Genomic DNA, 13567 nt, shown 5'->3' on the forward strand with positions numbered 1-13567 from the left:
GCTGGTCGCTGTCAGTGTGGACACACTGCAGCGCTGGCCGTACACAGCTGTACGACCACAGCTGTAACGGCCAGCGCTGCAAAACTGTAAGTGTAGACAAGGCCTAAGTCCCTGTTTAGGTTCCCTAGTATGTTTGGGAGAACTGGATTTGCTTGCTTCAACTTTTTTTGTAATGTATTCAGCTCTTTGAAAGTTGTGTGGATGTTGACAAGGCCGGAATCTGCCTCTTTGTCTCCAGAGTATCTTCTTTTTTCTAACTTAGGTTGAAAGTCTGTTTTATATTTTGGATTGTTCTTTTGTTATGTTCTCATATTTACTTTAGCTGCTTCAACCCCTGAATCTTGAGATACATTCTGACTTCAGACCAGCAATGGAACGGGGCTAGATGGGATGAGTTGCAGCTGCTTCTCTACCTAATAAATGCACAGAACTCATGTTATGGTTTATGAGGAGTGAGTGAATTCTGGGATGGCTTTTTTTCCATGTTACTAAAGACTGTAAGAATGTGATTTGGGTGCACGGATGCCTGTGCATGGACAAGGAATGATTGACGTCGTCTGGCTGGAGGTGAAGAAAGAAGCTGGTCTTAAACCAGTGGCTCTCTAAAGAAGCAATTGCTATTGTGTGGTTACGCTGCTTTCTGGATGAGTGCATTCCTGCAGTGTAAGGAAAGCATGACCGGAAGATAGCAGTGGGCTGATGGACTATTCTGTCTAAATACTTTTGTGGCTGTCATCACTAGTATCTGTGTGCCTGGGAAGCATGATGGATTTTATCCTCTCAAATACCCCGTGAGGTAGGGATGTACCACCCATATGGTGCAAATTGGAACCGAGGCACAGGGTAGATCAAGTAACTTGCCTCAAGGGAGTCTGTGGCTGAACCAGGAAATGAAGCCAAGTGTCATGCACCCTAGTCCAGTGTCCCGTCTGCTAGCTCACCTTGCTTACCAGCCCACTCATGGGCTCTAAAGTAAACTCTTGAAGTTGGTGTCTTCCTAGTTCCTTATGATGAATTTAGTAGACCTGGAGGCCAGGAACATGAACACTTACTGGTCAGTAAATGCTGGCAAGATTTCACATATGGTTTCTGTAGCTAGACAACCTTCCCCAGAATTCAGCTGGTCTTTGTTAGGACTAGGGTGAGCTTTCACGAGAAATAATGTTGCTAGTTGTGTAACTGCTTAGAATTGTAAAATTCCCATAGAAATGCACTAGCTCAGTTAAACCCCAATAGCCTGATGAAATGAACAATGTCCCCCATCCCCTCCAAATCAATCCACCGCTGACAGTGTCCTCTTAGTCACTTTGTGGCTGTCAGCTCAGCTTCTCTCCCGAGCTTGTGTCCACCATGTGGAAGCGTGGGGTGAGAGAATGGGTGCCTTCTCCCAGACCTCTTGATAAATCAGTGACACCCTCCCAGTAAATCAGTTAATGCTGGGCTGCCTCCTCCTCCCGCAGCCCTTAAATAAACCAACTAATGCTGTCGCTCCCACAATAAATCAATGTTGGGCAGACTCTCCAACAGTGAATCCGCCTCTCTTCCCCACTGAGCCCTCTGCTGGGATGGCTGGCCCCTCCAGCTGTGCCGACTCACTGCCCCACTGCTGGGGTAATTGGGGTCCCCTCACAATCTGCTCCATAGCAAAAGGGTGTCAGCCTACCTTCGAGGGCAACCTATTACTCACCATTCCAGCCGGGCCGCAGGCACTTCAGCCCTTCCCCCTCCACCTGCCCATTCCTTAATAGCAGGGGTGTCTCTGCAGACTAGCCGGCCATCTCTGCATTGCCTACCCTCCAGCCATGGCTGGGAGGTTTTATTCACAACCAGGAGGGCTGGATATGGAACTTTTTTTCTTTTTTTCTTTTTTTTCCCTTAAATGTAAGCTGAGATTCTGCAGAAACTGCTGGCCTTGCCTGGGAAGGATTCCTACTCACCGCGGGTGAGCGAGGAAGTGGATTTTTCCAGCATGATTGAACCATGATGTTTCCTTGCTGGGAGAGGAAAAATCTGACCTGATTCTTTCAGTGCCTTTTTGGAAGAAGAGGAGCTGTATTGCAGTTTCCTCCCACGCCCTGTGAGACTGGATTCCGCTGAGAAAGCCAGTCCGTTTTCCCTGCCAAAGACCTCATGCTGGCTGGGTGTGGGAGGAAATGGGCAAGAGGGGCTTTTCCCCCCATGCACACGGGTGGCAGGTTTATATAATTTTTGGTGGTGCCCAGAATAGATCCAGGTCCTCCCCCCCCCCACCTTGTAAGCCAATATCTATATATTTTAAAATAGTGTCAAAATGGACTAGAAACACTAAGCGTTTAACCGTTTCCCTGTATTGCACAATTGGGCGGGGTGGGGGGGGAAGGGAATGAGAACTCTGGCTAGGTATGAGGGTTCTGGGGTAAGGCTGGGGATGAGGGATTTGGGGTGTGGAAGGGGTTCTGGGCTAAGCCAGAGGGTTGGGGTGTCGGGTGGATGAGGGCTGCGGGGTGGGGTTGGGGATGTGGGGTTCATGGTGTAAGAGAGGGCTCAGGGCTGGGGCAGACGGTGGGATGAGGCAGGGCCTGCTCCAGCGTTTTTTGCTGCCCCAAGCGATGGGGGTGGGGAGAGAAAGCCGCGATCGGTGTCACTTCGGCAGCAACTCTACTGCTGCCGCTTCATTCTTAGGCGGCAGGTCCTTCCCTCCATGAGGGACTCTTTCCATTGGCCGCCCCAAACACCTGCTTCCTGCGCTGCTGCCTGGAGCTGGCCCTGGAGTGAGGGCTGTTGCTGGGGGTGCGGGCACTGGGGTGGGGCGTGGCCGAGAACAAGGAGTTTGGGTTGCAGGCATTTCCCACCAAACTTCCATGCAGCTGTAAGTGCTCTGCTTTGTAGAGTGCGTTCGAAGAAGGCAGTAACCAGACTCGAAACAGGTTAACTAGAACTCTGCTGTCTGCACCCTGGGGTTTCTGCTAGTGGATTTAGCAGCCCCTTATCCCTAGGCACTTTTTTGACATCTTGAGAGGCTGCAGTGACAAGAGGAAGCTGTGCTAATGGGCCACTTGTAATTGTTTTAAGGCCCATTTACTTTCTTAAACAGTGGACACTTCTCCCTACCCTGAAAATGTCCTGCAAAGAGATACAGATTGTGGTTGAATATACTGTTTGTTTAGCTTTCAGCGTAAGCTGCTTTTTCATTATGTTGCCAGGCTCCTCTAAGCGGGCTGTGGAATTTAGCAAGGGCCAATGACAAGGTGTCTATTTAGTAGTAGTTAGATTGGAATGCTTGCTTCTGCCAATCAAGATGTTTTAGGCAAGACTCTCCCTCTATTTTGGCAAGAGATTCACAGAGCAGCCCACTTGAAGGAACAACTGTCAAAGCGCTAGAAGCGTTCCAAGACGATGGAGCATTTTCTTGTTTCTTCATTGCAATGCAGCAGAAGCTCATCTCTCTCCAAGAACTGGGTATGAAGCAATTACTGAGATCAGTCTGTATAAAGGGGTTGTAAACCATGAGGTAGGAAAGAAGTATTTCTGAATTCCAGACCCCTATGCCCAGGGAAATGGTAGCCTTCAAAAGAAGCTCTCCACTCCGTGGAAGAAAGTGCGGGAGTGGTTTTGAGTGTCTAATCTTGGATAGCCCATGGTTAGACTAGAAGGTCCTGCTCTCCTGAAATCCTCAGATGGAAGAAAAGTGAATGGATGTTGGGTCCACAATTATGGTTCCTGGACCATGCACTGCATGGTACGTATAGCATGTCGCTCAGCTTGCATAGGGAAGAGTACACTAGAACATCACAGTTACGAACACCAGAGTTATGAACTAACCCATTTGGAACCAGAAGTACGCAATCAGCAGCAGCAGAAACGAAACAAACAAAAAAAAGGCAAATACAGTACTGTGTTAAATGTAAACTACTAAAAAAAGGGAAAGTTTAAAAAGAAAGATTTGACAAGGTAAGGAAACTGTTTCTGTTCTTGTTTTATTTAAATTAACATGGTTAAAATACCCCTGAGGGCATTCTGCGCCAAAGAATTAAAAATTCTGTGCCAAGATATTAAAACTTTTGCACACAATATTTTAAAATTCTGCAAATTTTATTTGTCAGATAAATGTGGAGGTTCCAGCATGGCATTGGGGAGCACAGGCCAGTGGCTGCACAGAGGTGGAAGATCACTGTACAGCTCCCCCCACCCTGGACATGGTGATGTTGCACCCAACCCTGACACAGCTCAAGGACTGGGCCTGCCCCAGAACCCCCCTCTCTCCCTCCCATGCCAGGTGCACTAGATGTGGGAAGGCAGGATCCAAGTGTGGAGGGGCTTAGTGTGGGGTATTCTGTGTGGGGCAATCTACGTGTGGGCGGCTCAGTGGGGGATCCGGGCGCGAGGGGGTGGGTGGGTCTGGATGCAACAGTAATGGGATTCTGCAGGGGGGTCCAGGTGAAGGTGGTTGGGACTCAGCAGGGGGATCTGGATGTGGGAGGGATAGAGCTTGGCAGGGGGGTATGGGTGGGTGAGGGCTCAGTGGAGGGTCCAGGTGCTGGGGGAGTAGAGCTCATCAAGAGGGGGTGAGGGGTGTGAAACTCGGTGGGAGGGTCTGGGTATGAGGAGGTCTGAATGCACGGGGGTTAGGTGGATAAGGGAGCAGCTCCGTGTACAGGTATCCCTCCTGCATCTGAGGAACAATGGGTGCAGGAAGCAGGGTATGAGGAGAGAGAGTTTGCAGAGCTTCCTGCATCTGGGGGAGAAATCTGAGGGTGGGTTTGACCCAGCCCTGGATGCTGTGCAGAGGAAGAGGAAGTCCCGTCCTCCCCAGCCCAGCCAGGACTAGCAGCTGAGCCCTGGTGCAGGGCAGGGAGCTGGGTCTTCCCCAGTCCTGCCTCCTGCCTCATAGTGATTTACCTCTCTGCCAGCTGCCCTGGCACCTGAAACATACTGCTGTGGAGAGTCACATGACCACTCTTGTGGCTTCCATGTCTGAAAGTCATTTTTCTGTGGGGGACATAAATTCTGCACAAGTGCAGTGGCACAGAATTCCCCCAAGGAGTGTTAAAAGCAGCATTTTTCTTCCACATAGTAAAGTTTCAAAGTAGAATTAAGCCACTATTCAGTTGTAAACTTTTAAAAGAACCACCATAACATTTTGTTCACAGTTCAGGGCCGCCCAGAGGATTCAGGGGGCCTGGGGTCTTCATTTTGGTGGCGGGTCCTGGAGCGGAAGGGTCCCCCACCGCCGCTGAATTGCTGCCGAAGACCTGGCACTTTGGCGGCAGGTCTGGGGCAGAAGGATCCCCCACCGCAGGTCTTGGGGGCACTTTGGCGGCAGGTCCTGGAGCGGAAGAACACCCCCCCACCCCCACCCCAGCCGCTGAAATGCCGCCGAAGACCTGGAGCGGAAGAAGCTCCGAGGGCCCGGGCCCCGCCAGAGTTTTCTGGGGCCCCCGGAGCATGTTAAGGACCCCGCTCCAGGGACCCTGAAAACCTATTGTGGGGGCCTCTGGGGCCTGGGGCAAATTGCCCCACTTGCGCCCCCCCCCTCCCTAGCCCCGGGCGGCCCTTTCACAGTTACGAACAACTTCCATTCCCAAGGTGTTCGTAACTTGAGGTTCTACTATATTGTGCCTGAGGCCTAAACCTGAGTAGAGGGTGAGAGGCTTGTGTTTTCCCTGGAGATGCCTGAGGCATTCCTGTGTGTTTTCCTGTTACTTTTGGGTGGAATGTGTCCAGGTATGGCATGACTGTTGAAGACCCCTAGTACTGGTATTGCACAGCCCCTGCTGCACACCAGTGTGCTGAGATGGTGTCGTGATTTCCCCTCTGGAAAAGAACCAAGGTGTTGGGGGTGGATTCCCCCAGTCACTTTGCTGCACTTGAGATGGTGTGAATTATCTGCAGACAGTGAACGTGGAGTGTCTCATGTCACTCAGCCCCCAGTAGGAAACACTGTTGGTGTAAAACCCCAGGTGGCTTTTTGCAATAAATTTGAGTACCACAAATTTTCTGGCAGTAGGCAGGCCTAGAGAAAGCTGGGTCCCTGCCTCAGGGAACTTCCACTGTGTTCAGACCTGGCTTATTACTGGTATTTTCTGTTATAGTTTATCCCCTTGATGTTTGTCTTCTGCATTCCTCCTTGTGCGTCATCTGCAGGATCACCAGTTGGCAAATGTAGAATCCCACAATGCCATTTTCTTGGAATACTGGGGAAATCCTAGAAGAATGGGAGAAAAAGCTAATTTTGTGTCCAATTGTGTGTTTAAAACAGCAGGTGGGATTTGACCCAGTTAACTATAGGTTGACACTGATCCTAGGCAGAATCAGTCACTAAAGTGTTAAAAGTTGGAAGCACAATTCATGTCAGTCCATATGTTTTTTTGGAAAACAGGTCTTGTCGAACTTAATATAATTATTGTATGGGATTAGAAGTTTGGTTGATAAAAATGCCTGTTAACATAATATTCTGTAAGGCATTTGACATTCTAATTAAAAAAAACCCAGCATTATACAAAATCAGTGTAGGCAATTTTAAATAGGTTAAAAACTGGCTAATTTATACATCTCAAAAAAGTAAATGTAAAAAGAATCGTCATCTTAAGGAGGTGTTTCTAGAGGGTTGAGCAGGGGTCTGTTCTTGGCCTTGATCAGTGCCTGGGAAAAAATATAAAACTTCTGGCAATGTTTGGAGATGACATACATTGGTGGAGTGGTTTTAAAAAAAGGTCAGTTCTGCAGAATGATCTGGGTCTCTTTGGCATAGGATGGGCTCACTTGAACAATTGAACTAAATGCAAGATTGTACTTCTAGGAACAAGGAATGTAATTTATGCTTGTAGGATGGGGAGCTGTATTTTGGAACAGAGTGGCTCTGACATGGACTTAGGGGTCCTGATGGAGAAATAACTGAAAATGAGATTCTTGGGTGACGTAGTGCATAAGAGAACCAGTGCAATGTTTAGATAGATGACTAGAATGTTGAGTAGGATCAGGGTGGTGATCCTACCTTCGTATACAGGCTTGGTGAGGATGTGGATAATAAACTGGGCGGGTTCTGAGAAGAGCTACAAGAATGATTTTGTGGTCTGGGAAATCTGCTTTACAGTGAGAGACTAAAGAAGTTCAATCTGTTTGGTTTATTGGAGAGGTTAAGCGTTTTAGGAAAAATCCTAGTGACATATTACATGAGGGATGATGCCGATGGGTGTTCCATTACATTTGCGAGATAAATGCGGGCCAGATGAGGGTGTGAATACAAGTCAGAGGCCTTTTATGAGGAGGCACTGCCAGGGCAAACCGATCTAGATTGGACATCTGTAGCATTCAGCAACCAGGTAGTGAGTCTTTTAAGTTACGTGAGGCCCAAACCACAAGGGTTTTGTAGATCAAAGTCAGCACTTAGAATATCAGGGTTGGAAGGGACCTCAGGAGGTATCTAGTCCAACCCCGTGCTCAAAGCAGGACCAACCCCAACTAAATGATCCCAGTTAGGGCTTAGTCAAGCCTGACCTTAAAAACCTCTAAGGAAGGAGATTCCACCACCTCCCTAGGTAACCCATTCCAGTGCTTCACCACCATCCTCCTAGTGAAAAAGATTTTCCTAATATCCAACCTAATCCTCCCCAACTGCAATTTGAGACCATTACTCCTTGTTCTGTCATCTGGTACTGCTGAGAACAGTCTAGATCCATCCTTTTTGGAACCCTCTTTCAGGTAGCTGAAAGTAGCTATCAAATCTCCCTTCATTCTTCTCTTCTGCCAACTAAATAATCCCAGTTCCCTCAGCCTCTCCGCATAGGTCATATGCTCCAGCCTGCTAATGATTTTTGTCCTCTGATGGACTCTTTCCAAATTTTCCTCATCCTTCTTGTAGTGTGGGGCCCAGAACTGGACACAGTACTCCAGATGAGGCCTCACCAGTGCTGAATAGAGGGGAACGATCACGTCCCTTGATCTACTGGCAATGCCCCTACTTATACAGCCCAAAATGCCGTTAGTCTTCTTGGCAACAAGGGCACACTGTTGACTCATATCCAGCTTCTTGTCCACTGTAACCCCCAGGTCCTTTTCTGCAGCACTGCTGGCTAGCCACTCAGTCCCCACCCTGTAGCAGTGCATGGGATTCTTCTGTCCTATGTGCAGGACTCTGCACTTGTCCTTGTTGAACCTCATCAGATTTCTTTTGGCTCAATCCTCTAATTTGTCTAGGTTCCTCTATCCTATTCCTACCCTTCAGTGTATTTACTACTCCTTCCAGTTTAGTGTCATCTACAAATTTGCTGAGGGTGCAATCCATGCCATCCTCCAGATCATTATTGAAAATATTGAACAAAACCGGCCCCGGGACCGACCCTTGGGGCTCTCCACTTGATACCAGCTGCCAACTAGACATGGAGCTGTTGATCACTACCCGTTGAGCCTGACTATCTAGCCAGCTTTCTATCCACCTTATAGTCCCATTCATCCAGCCCATACTTCTTTAACTTGCTGGCAAGAATACTGTGGGAGACCATATCAAAAGCTTTGCTAAAGTCAAGGAATAACGCATCCACAGAGCCCAGTTATCTCATCATAGAAGGCAGTTAGGTTAGTCAGGCATGACTTGCCCTTGGAGAATCCATGCTGACTGTTCCTGATCGCTTTCCTGTCCTCTAAGAGTTGTAAGCCATTTTATTATTCTTGCACTGGGCTGGTACACAAATGCTTGCTTATCCGCTGCTTCCATCTTCATGGGTCACCATCAAGAGAAGTGACATTTTTAATGAAAGTAGTCATGGTCCCGAGAATTCTCCTTCCTACATGTCAAAAAACTCTGTAGATATAACTTTTCCTGTTTTATAATTCACAATTGTACTGCCCCTGGACATGACTTAGTGCATGGAACCTGGCTATACAACCTGGCTATACAACATGCTGCCTGCAAGAAGCACCACTGTGTGACAGGGTGGCCGCTTCCTGCACCAGTTTCTGAAGTTTCTGAGTGATTTTTCAGCTGTAATCTCAGCATGCATCTGTAATAGAGCCATGGCGATAAAGGCAAGGATAGCTGGGTTGGGCTCCAGTCTCAGGGGAAAGGTTATAAACTCTTTGTTGGATATGGCAGAGAAGCTGTCTTGGTTGCTTGCTATTAGGACAGTGGATTGAAGACCCACAAGCAGCAAGCTTGACTAAGCAAAGTGGGTGAAGCCGGAGGCCTGCAGTGCCCCCTACTTCTCTGCCATCCATGCTAATTTGGCATCCTCTCACTTATTTTTTTGAAAACTCCCCGACACTGCCCTTCGTCATGCACGGGTGTAAGGACAAGGTAATTCGAGGAAGTTTCCAACTGGAAAATATGAACATCATGTTAAATTATGGCTTGCTCACAAAAAGCCACGCATGCGCATCAGTTATAAAAGTGAAACACTGTGGAGTTTAGAAATTCCTAATTAAGGTTCTTAGCGAATATGAATTCTGGTTAACTTAGCTCAGAAGCCTGCACTAGCTTTTGCATGCTTGTGTTCTGTAAGTCTAACATTGCTGCTTTCTTAGGTGGGGAATAATGTAGCAAGTTTTTCTTCGAGAGTGCTGTAAATCTTCCCACCATAGCTGTGTGTTGATTTTTGAGGCCAGAGGGCTATGATAATTTGAATGCAGAAGATCTTAGCAGTACAGTCCTCTAGCATTTGCTGGTGAGGAAAGATGGTGTCTACTGCACAGGAGCCCAGGTGCTTTGGCAAGCTTAACGTCTTGTGTTACTCACACACCTTCAGGTTACATCCTCTCCAAAGCCTTTTCTATTGTTCAGGTATTTTCTCTCCTTGTTTTTGAACCGCTAAAATAGATTAGCCTGCTTGTTTTGCCATGGCAACATCAATGGAACAATATCCCTGAATAAGGACAGGACTCCTCCAAGGGATGAATAGTATGGACGTCACCTGCTGTTTTATTCCAAGTGGAGAACAAAGTAGATGCTTGTTTTGCAGGGGACAAGTTGAGACTAGAGTGAGTGGCAGATGGGGGAGCTAATCCTAGTGTTCGTTTTCCTGGTGATATACGCCTTCATTTCCTTGCTTCTCTGTTACGTATGCCTTTGCGCTCAGGCATTGCTTTGCCAGCTTCTGATGAGGAAAGTGTAGACAAGCTGCAGGGATGTTTGCTTTGGACGCTAGGCACTATGTTGGAAATTCTTAATGCTCTCCTGCTAAGGGCAGAGATGAATACAGTAATGCTGCCTCTAATACTTAACTCTCCTTCCCTCCCAACATTCTCACACAGCCATATGGGTTCTTTACAAAGGAAGAGTCTCTGAGTAGTTTGGGAATACAAGGCTAGAGCAGGATCCAGGAGACTAAAATGTATCTGTTTCATCCCATCACCTGACTGTCTGGATTTCTTTAATCTCTGCAATTTCACACGCTAAACATTTTGGGAGGCCAAGTGCAGCGGACAGGTCTCTCTAACAAAAATATAAATGTTCCTAAAGTTCTGAACTTGAAGTGAGCCTTATCTTCGCTCTGATGGTTTGCTGTTATAGCTATACCTACAAAACCCTCTTGTTTAGGTGCAGTTAGATCAGTATAAAAGTGCTTATACTGGTGTAGCTTGTGGTGGTTCACAGCTAAGCATAGTTGTACTGGGGTAACTGCATCTACACTAAGGATTTTACTAGGGTAACTATGTTGTTGGTATTTTTTTTAAATAGTAATCACACCCCCTAACCAACATAACTATGCTGGTACAACTTTTAAGGCTGTACTCAGCTGAATGATCCTTAAATTCTCTTTTTCTCTGAGTAATTAACTCTTCAGATGAGGGGCTGTGGGAAGAGAGTATCTAAACTTCATGGTAAATGTAAGCTTTCTAGGTAGATAGTCTCTCTTACTATTCCCAGACAAAAGCTGTGTTTAAATAGAGTTACGGTAGAACTCCAGAGTTATGAACAGTAGAGTTACGAGCTGATCAGTTAACCACACACCTCATTTGGAACTGCAAGTACGGAATCAGGCAGCAGCAGAGAGAGAGACACAAAAGCAAATACAGTACTGTGTTAAATGTAAACTGCTAAAAAAAAAAGAAAAAGTGCAGCATTTTTCTTCTGCACAGTAAAGTTTCAAAGCTGTATTCAGTCAATGTTCAGTTATAAACTTTTGAAAGAACAACCATGATGTTTTGTTCAGAGTTACGAACAACCTCCATTCTCGAGTGTTTGTAACTCAGGTTCTACTGTAAATTTGAGAGTACATATTAGAAATTTAGAGTAAAAAAACCAAGATGTTTTCATTATCGCCACAATAAGCAGTACCATCCCAGGAATTTCAGAGTTAAGGTGAATCTTAAAAAAGAAATCTAAACATACTAACAGATGGGAATGTAGTTAAGGCACTCAAACAGCTTAACCTCTTCATGAAACCATACAGTTACAATTAATGTATATTAGTGTTTGTGGTCCCAGATTAAATGACATTAGATTTTCATATTTTTGCCCTAGTGATACATTTGTCTGAGAATGAGATTGACATACTGCTATTGTATAAAAGTGTATCTGTCTGCAAAAGAAAATATATCCTCTTATACATACATTCCTGGTTGCCCAGACATTTTTTTTAAAATACAGACCTTGGCGAGAAGAGAACATCTATAAAAGTTTTAATTGCCAAAAGAAGGGCAGAGTACCTGAAATTCCTATTGAAATTAATTGAACTTTCAGATGCTCAACAGCTCTCAAGATCTGGCTTCAAAGGGATGCCTATATACTAGACTATTAGATAATAAAATTAGGAAAAGCGTCACAGAATATTACAAGAAGAAACATGAACATCTAAGATTGTAGAAAAAGTTCCATGATATAATGTATTTGAGAAATAGTATGGGGCTATATAATTAGACGAGCAGTAAAATTTCCTAAAGTCCTATTTTTGAAAGAGATTTATGTTTAGAAGCCTAGGTTCCATTGACTTTGAATGAGATTTAAGCTTCTAAGTGCCTAAGTTGCTTTTGAAAAATTTATCCCATATCATAATGCAACATTCACGCTAGGGAACAGGGTTACGGTTGACTGTTCATCCTTAATTTGGGCATTTCCTGCATAACCAAACAATCGTAATGTTCATTTAACTTAGTTTTTCATATGGGATTGTTAACTAAATTCCAGGTTATAGGGATGAATTCTTCATTTGTGCAACTTCATTGAAGACTCGGACATTTTTCATCTCTTCTGCCAAAAAGACTATATCCTTCTCTCTCCACAATTACCCTTGACTTTACTCAACTCATGTCTTGAGTATGTAATATACTCTGCCTAAGGCTATCCAAGAAGGGTGCTGGATACGTCATCTGGGTCAGAATGTGCCTCTCTCTTAGGCTGGAAAGACCAATAGGAACATATTATACCTGGCTGGCAATTCATGATGCTGGTTGCTATCTGTAAAGGCCTAACTGGACTGAGACCATTGATCTCAGAGATGCATATTGCCCACACGCCCTTATGACACTTGTATTCAGAAGAATGCCTTGTCTGTTTTTCCCTGGGATAGGATTTGAAAGAGTCAGCCACAGAGGCTGCTCAGTAGTCAGGCCCTTATCTCAAACCTGTCCTCTCTTACATCCCAATCCTGCAAAGCAGTTCAGCACGAGTAGTTGTTTTGCCCGGGTTGCCATGTGGGCCCCTCTGGTACCTTTGTTGCAAGGTTCTACTCCTGCTTGGGTAGCTTCTCTCTCTCTCGCGGGCTCCTAACACCTCCTCAAATACTACAAGGCTGCATTCCCAGTCCCTTGCCATTTGCTAGCTATTTTTCCCTCCTCCTCTCTCTGCATTTAGCTCTCCTTGCTCTCTGAATGCTGCTGATGCTCAGCTATATGCTTCTTTCAACACCATTTATGATTCTTCCTCATTGCCTGTTTTGCCATTCCTTGTTGCCGAGGGGAACTTCATAAAGAGGTGCGCACAATCCAAAATGGAAAGCTTGCAATTCTGTTAGTAAAACACAAGAAAATAGTTGAGTCCCAGTCTGAGTGAGTTCAGCCTCTGAAGCACAAGTTTGTCTCTACTGTTATCTTCAGTGGGACTATTTGTCTGATTAAGGTAAGCAAATGTGAAAATGCTTTGATGAATTGGAACTGAGTGGACATTACTATTTATTTGTACTGCAGTAGTACCTGAAGGCTCGGGCCCTGTTGTGCTAGGACTGTACACACATATACTTACGCTGAAAGGGAGTGGATGGGGCAGGGATCCCGGGTGTGTGTGTCAAGGAACGCAGGGGGTTGGATGGGGCAGGAGTCCCGGGGGGGCGAGGGGGGGCCACGACCCCCTTGTGGGGTGAGGAAGGAACAGTTTAAGATTTTTGCAGCTCATCACTGGCCAGGGGGTGGGAGGCTGAGGAGGCAAACAGGCGGGCAGTGGCGGGGGGTGAGTATGTGAGCTGGGGGAGTGAGGGGCTGAGGAGGCGAGCGGGTGGTCAGTGGCCGGGGGGGGCAGGTGAGCCACGGGAAGTAGGGGGCTGAGGGGGCGAGCCAGGGGGGGGGGGGGGGGGGGGGGGGGGGGGGGGGGGGGGGAGGCGAGCAAGGGGGCGGGTGAGCTGGTGGTGAGGGTTGGGGGGCTGAGGAGGCGAACAAGGGG

General features: G+C 46.6%; 1 protein-coding gene across 2 annotated transcripts in view; it reads left to right on the forward strand.

Annotated features, from left to right (window-relative positions):
- The window catches only part of TCF7L1 (transcription factor 7 like 1), a 130532-nt gene that overhangs the window by 15644 nt on the left and 101321 nt on the right, over positions 1 to 13567 (forward strand). The window contains exon 1 of one of the 2 annotated variants that reach the window (XM_075062717.1): positions 3845 to 3930. The exons of the other annotated variant lie outside the window; for it this stretch is intronic. The gene's annotated coding sequence lies outside the window, so the exon portion shown is untranslated. Of the gene's footprint in view, positions 1 to 3844; positions 3931 to 13567 lie in introns of those variants that run through there. 2 annotated transcript variants of the gene reach the window in all.

This window comes from Chelonoidis abingdonii, chromosome 2, assembly GCF_003597395.2.
Source record: "Chelonoidis abingdonii isolate Lonesome George chromosome 2, CheloAbing_2.0, whole genome shotgun sequence".
Classification (NCBI taxonomy): Eukaryota; Metazoa; Chordata; order Testudines; family Testudinidae; genus Chelonoidis; species Chelonoidis abingdonii.